The sequence below is a fragment of the Staurois parvus genome, unplaced genomic scaffold (assembly GCF_062004578.1).
Source record: "Staurois parvus isolate SC_StPar_1 unplaced genomic scaffold, SC_StPar_1.0 ptg000232l, whole genome shotgun sequence".
In the NCBI taxonomy this organism is placed as follows: Eukaryota; Metazoa; Chordata; class Amphibia; order Anura; family Ranidae; genus Staurois; species Staurois parvus.
The window spans coordinates 5,772,456-5,779,695 of NW_028318028.1; positions in this window are offsets into that span (position 1 = coordinate 5,772,456).

A 7,240-nucleotide genomic window follows, 5' to 3' on the forward strand; every position below is an offset into this window, starting at 1 on the left:
AAGGGCACTTCTGTCCTACTTCAGTTATAAACCATATATAGTGGATCCACAGCACACCAGTACACCTTGTGGGAAGTTTTATAACAGGTTTAATAAGACAGGTAAAACTCTGCAAATAGACTGCAAATTAACTTAATATAGCAGTTAAATGCACTGAATACACAAACCTTCTAGAATTGGCACAATAACATCAATAAACACAATATTAATGCATATACCGGTATAGCTATAGATCAGTATTAACCCACTGCAACTACAGCAGCAATATGTCCCCAGCTAAACTGACGTATCTTTAGGCTCAGTCCTAAATTCACTTGTATACTATAGGATTGTAACCATGTGTGAGTCTATGTGTTGCACAGGTCTGTGTTAGTGAATCGGTGGAGCGCTCTTAAGGACTGACATGTCACTTGTTAGCAGTTGCTCACCACATCCAAGAACAGTCTCCAGGGGTTAACTCCTTGAAGGGATGATGAATGGGGCTCTCCCTCTCTGACTAGTGTTTCCTATTGTCAATTGTCGGTGCTGCACAATCTCTGGAGGTGCCTCACCTGGGATGGTCACACGCCTCCTCTGCGATTTACAACACTCTGACCTCTGTCTCTGTAGTGGGAGATGTTGTTGCTGTGGGTAACTGCCATCGCTGGTGACTGGTGCCAATGATCACAGCTGCCACTGATTTCAGCTGCTGTAACCATTGTCCTTAGCAACCGCTGCCGATCTGCAAACAGTTTCAGTATACTTCAACAGAAGGGGCTGCAGACTAGCCCCCCATACTCCATTAATACAATGGTTGGTTTTACATGATATATTTACCATTTAGGAGTAAATTGTTTTGCGGTATAAGGAGTATATGAATAGAGGCCGGTATAAGTCCATGAGTAGAGGGTCGCTATACCATTCACTTAGCATATTTGAAACCACCTATTTTTGGAGGTAACTTTTCATTTCTGGGTCTTGCTGTATGTATATATTTATGGGTACATTATGTGGCTTGCATCCTCTCCTTCCCCCCTTTAGGTTTCCAGAGGGTACCACTCCTCTCCTCTTTTTTGTTCTCTCTCCCCTTTTCCAGTGCACTTACAAACAATCAAAAAAAATCACAAAAACATTTTTCCATTCATAATAGAGCATCATATTTTATTTGTTCTTATATCAGTAGTTAAATGTCTATATGGTCATGACTTCTGAAGAAGTGGATTAAGTCCATGAAACGTGCTGAGCCCAAGCCAATAAGAATGAACCCAAAGTTTACAAAGAATTTGGATCACATGGAAAGAGATTTGCTGTTCCTTGATACTGTAAACTTTTCGTTTTCTACATGTTTTAGTACTGTTGTTGTGAAATAGAATGTTATTTTATATATTGAATTTTGATACAAAATAAATCATGTTTTTATGATTATGTTGTGCCTCAAAAGTCCCCATTTTCAGGTCTCTTTTTTTTGTATATATTCACAATATGTGGCACTTAAACACAGATTTTAATATCAAATACCTACTCCTAACTATATATAATCTCTGAGCCCTGAACAAGGAGGATTATGATTATGTTGTGCCTCAAAAGTCCCCAGGTCTTTTATTTTTGGTATATAGTTAGGAGTAGGGATGAGCTTATGGTTTGGTCAAAACACAAGTTCGGACCAAATCTTGGCTGCTCAGACATTCAGACAAATGCCTGAACATTTTCTCCCATTTAGTGGAAGCAGAACATCATACATAACATTGTTATTGCTTCCACTATTACACATGACAGCTTCTTGCTATCAATGGTTGTTAAGGATGTCAGGATGTGCAGGTACTGCCAAGTCCTTAACAGCCTGTGTTGTCACTGGCCCCTTGCACTTAGATGACTGATAATCCCCGACCAAGTAAGCAATTGAGCATACCGTAGTTTAAAAAATGATATGGGGGTTCCCACATAATTCATACCATGCCCTCCACTATATACTATAGTGGACCCTTTGAGTGAGGTATGAATTTTAGGGGAAACCTCCAGCAGAAATCAAGAAAAAAAAAGTTCAAGGTTCTTTCCCCCAACATTCTATAGAGCATTTTGAGCATGTAACCCGAAAGCCCAGGAAATAGGGGGATGAGCATGTGACACCCACTCATTCATAAACCATAATAGACTGCATGCCCTCAACATTGAGGGTACCTTTCCAGGGGGGAAGATTCTTGTCCCTCTATTGATAAGGGCAAGGGCCTCTTTCCCACTACCTGTGTAACCAAATTGGAGTAGTGTAGACCCTAGGGACCTAGCCGCAGGTACAATAGGAGTTAACCAAGTAAAGTTGTGCACACAGAAGGGCTCACGCGGATACATGGCAGAACCCATACACTATCACTGGAAATGAGGTGATAGGAAAGCTGGACCGGTGGAACGGAATGCAAGCTAAGTGGTGTTCCCTTTGAAATGTCACATTCCATAAGGTGTACATATCTTGGGACAGTAGGCCTCATTCCTCTAAGCCTTAAGTGTGATACAGCTGTACCAGGTTTACGGCTAACTTCTAATATGGGGTGCCTTCTTAATGTTAAGTTCATAAAAACACGGTCCTGCTTTGTCCTGGGCATTACTGAGTGCATACACTGGAAAGAGTGGGCCCCATGTGCTTGGCAAGTAGGCACCGCCAACACCCTCACCCAGTGGTTGTGGGGGTCTGTGGAAGGAGGCTTATTGGAATCTGGAAGTCCCCATAAAACAATAAAGGGAATCCCAGATTCCTCCCCCCATTTAAATAAGTAAGAGGTAAATACTAAAATATAAACAGTAAAAAAAAACACAGTTTTTGACAATTTTTTCAATAAAAAAAGTCTCATTATGTACATTCTTTTGTCAGCTCATCCAGCAATGTAGATCCATGTCAGTCATGATGTTCAAGAACCTTTGACCTGTGGAAAAAAATAAATAAAAGCCATGCACTGACAAACATCTGGTGCCATCACTTCACTCCCACCAGATAACAGGTCTAGTGGATGACAGCTGACATATACATAGGGGCAGGGGGGCTCCCAGGTGACATCATTGAGCATATACGGACATGATCATTTATAGACAATGATGCCACTGGACAAAGTGATTCATGGTGGATGTACATCATAGGACATTTGTTTTTTTTATTAAAGGACTTGTCAAAAACTGTTTTTTTAACTGTTTACATTTTTTTTATAAATGAGTTGGGGTACTATGTAGCCCTTATTCATTCACATAGGTATAATCTGTTATTTGGGGGACCCCCTATTTTTAAAGGGGGCTTCCAAACTCAGATAAAACCCCCCTCCTGCAGACCCCAACAACAACAGGGCCAGGGTTATGGGGAAGGGGCCCTTGTCCTCACCACCTTGGGGACAAAGTGCTTTTTCTGGGGTTTTCTTCCTGGCAAAGTACCCCCAATGTTTAGGGCATATGAAATGTTCACAGGGTGCACATTTCCTTCCTTTTCCTGGCTTACCAGGCTGCAAACTGATTTGTTTGTTTTGCTCTTTCTACATGTAATTGTTTTGTGTGTAGGATAAGAGTCTGGTATAGATGGAGGGAATCACCAGCTGCATTGTTTCCAAACAGAACAAAGACTGGAAGTCTTCATTTTGTTGGCAAAAAGCATCTGGTAAACACTTTTCTTTGCAAATGTCAGTGTTTTTGTACTGATGGCGTTCAAGTCAAACCGGGACTTTTGAGTTTATATAAGAACCAATTTCAAGGAATGAAAAATGCATTTATTTTTCGATATACTCCCTTGCTACAAGGGGCGTTCAAGTCAAACCAGGACTTTTAATTTTACATGTATAAAAAGGGATGCAAGCGTGGCAGTACTAAATGTAGTAGTAAATGGCATGTGCATCCTGTTACTGATAGGTGGCTCACATGTTGCGGGCCAGTCCAGAGACCATTAATCAAGATGGCAGACAATAGTGTTAGTGCTTGCATGGAACAGCATGTGGTGATGAAGTCTCTTGTGAAAGGAGTCATAAAACCAGCCCACAGTAGTCTTTCCTCTAAACATTCAGAGCATGGAACGCCTGATCCTGGATATTTGATGCATAACGCGTCGTGAAATTGCACAAGAGACAAATCTTTTTGTGAAAATGGTGAACATATTCATTCACGAGGATGGTTCAGGCATAATGACAAATCTTTCTATGCCAAAGCTTTCCAGGCATTAGTTAAATGCTGGGATAAGTGTATAAATGTAGCAGGGGAGTATGTAAAAAAATAAATGCAGTTTCCACTCCTTGAAATTTGTTCTATTATATAAACTCAAAGTCCAGGTTTGACTTGAATGCCCCTCCTAGTTTGTTTGGTCCAAGCTGGACAAGGATTTTTGTCAACAAAAGGCAGAGGTGCATTTTGGTCACACAGCACCGAAAATTTGAGCCGTGCTAAACTGGCTCTAAACAGCAGTGTGTAATGAGGGGGTGGTGTTATGCATTCCCTTTTTACCCTCACTGGTTATTGGTTATGGGGCAGCTGGCAGGTGAGGCAAGCTAAAACTTCCACGCTGTGTGCAGTAGAAGAGATGATGCTGCTTTCGGGAATGCATACCTCCCAACTTTTGAACTTTGGAAAGAGGGACACGAGGGAGGAAATAACCCACAATACACATAGCACACTACCGCAACATTGTTTGGTGAGCTACTGTATCAGAGGTCTAAACAGACCTCTGCGGTCTCACTTATGAGACAGAGAAAGGGACTGAGGTAACATTTCCCAGTTCCTTTCTGCAGTCCCAGCTGCACTGCAGATGAATGAGCAGGAAACAGAGCCTTCTGTTTGTTCACAAATTGAAGCATAGTAAACACAGTTTACTATGCTACAGTGATGAATGAACAGTACCAATCATTCACTGTGTACATTTAGAAAAGGAAGGGACAGATAAATGACATATTTACTGACCCCTTTGCCCTCTCTTCATCCTGAAGCTTCTCCTGTGTGCCTGAAGCTACTGGGAGAGAAGAGGAGGGAAGCTGCCAGCGCTGGGGGTCCAACACAGGGTGTCCAGGCAGCAGGGAGAACCCAATAGTGGGCAGGAAGAGGTGATCAGTTTGGTGGGTAAGAGAAATTACCGGAAATTATCTTTTGTGGCTCTCCCTGAAAACAGGCAGGCTTTCATCTGCTGCAGTGAGAGCCATAGAGAAGATTGGTTCCAGTCATTTGCTCCACCATCAACACCCATCTCAATGCCACCCCTGCCCTCCCCCCAGTTTTGGTGATACAGATCATTGTAATTGCAGTGGAATGTTTACTTCCTACTACATGTAATAGTGTCATTCATGTAGCTGGCAGATGGATTACACAGTCCTGCCAATGCTGAATAATCCTTTATTATTGTCATTCTGGGGGAATGATTACTACCAGCTGACAGATCAATCACACAGCCCGGCCAGAACTGACAGACCCTTTACAAGAATTGTTTTGGTTGTAGCAAGATTTCTTCTTTAAGGCTTCATTAGAAAAAAAAAATTTCAGCTTGCAGATGCCACTGCAGTAGTTAGACAGTAGTGTGTCTCTGTTTAATGCTGTAATTGTTTGATACAGTTACAATATTAAAAATAACAAAATAATTGAAATAAAAAAAAATACAAGCATTTTTCTACTTTTCAACCTTTAACTGCTTCCCGACCACCCTATAGAAGAAATACTGCTACAGGGTGCACGGGTGCGCAAAATCATGTATATATACGTGATTTTGCATTTCCGGGTAGGGGGCGTGCATGAGCCATGCACATGCCCTGCCCACGCCTGGTGATTACCGAGCATTTCCGACAGGGAGGAGGACTGTTTTGTTTACTAACAGTTCTCCTCCCTGTCAGCTCATGCACATTGCTTTGGATGGCTGTGCACAGCACAGCTATTCAAAGCAGTGTGCGTACAGTGACCCCCTAGTAAAACACTCCCTGTACACAGTTAACCCTTTGATCGCCCCACACGTTAACCCTTTCCTGCCCAGTGCCATTGGTACAGTGTCAATGCTGTATCAGTACTGATCACTGTATTGGTGTCACTGGGAATGTCAGTGACACCAAGTCAGTTCCCCCCAGTGTCAGAATACCCGTCGCAGTCCTGCTATAAGTTGCTGATCGCCGCCATTACAAGTAAAAATAACAGGAAAAGAAAAAATTACAGTATCTATACCGCCATTTGTAAATATTATAACTTTCACATAAACCAATTCATTTAAACGCATTGGGATTTTGTTTAGCAAAGACATGTAGCAGAATACATTTTGACCTAAATATATGATGAAAATTCATTTACATTTTTTACTGGACATTTTTAATAGCAAAAAGTCAAAAATATAGTTTTTTTCTCAAAATTGTCAGTATTTTTTTATAGCGCAAAAAAAATGCACAGGTGATCAAATATCACAGAAAGAAAGCTCAAATCATGGAAAAAAAAAGAATGCAAATTTAATTTGGGTGCAGAGTTGCATGATCGCGCAATTGGCAGTTAAAGTTACGCTTCACCATATCACAAAAAATGGCCTGGTCAGGAAGGGGGGCAAATCCTCTGGAGGGCAAGTGGCCAATTTAAAAAAATGTTTTTATTAAATAGTGTACCAAATTAAATTTATACAGTATGTGTCTTTAAAATGTATAAATATTTTGCACAGGTAAATTAGTCATAGTGCTATTGAAGTTAAGCTGATGTTAACTGACACTGCTTAATTTTGGCATTTATACTTCAATGACCTCTGGGCAAGAAAGGGTTCACACATTTACAGGCATTATATTTTGCCTCTAACTTAGAAATTGTAATAATGAGTATATTAGATTAACCCCATCTTTTTCTCTCAGGTATCAGGGGACCTAATTATACTTAATAATACAAGGATACTTGTACAGTATATATACTCCCACTTCTAAGTACAACCTAACTGGATGCAGAAACCACTGAGATTATAACCGTCATCTTGCTGAGCTGGGACATTTTTTTTTCAGATAAGACAGTAAAACCATAGCTTGAGAAAATTAAGACATTCTGTCAGAAGTAAGTGGAAATGTACACCACTGTGCAATACCATTTCATCCCTTTGATAGGTCTGGTTTCATACAGTCCAATATTCAATTTTGCAACTAAATCTTTTATGACTGGTTTAAAGCCTGCCAGCTTTAAAAAAAAGTATTTTTAACGAACACTATAATTTGATTAATATTAGAAATAAAAAAACTACATGTACATTAAAACAAACAAGATGTCTGATTTTTCCATTTTCAGATCCTACTAATCAGGTACGCAG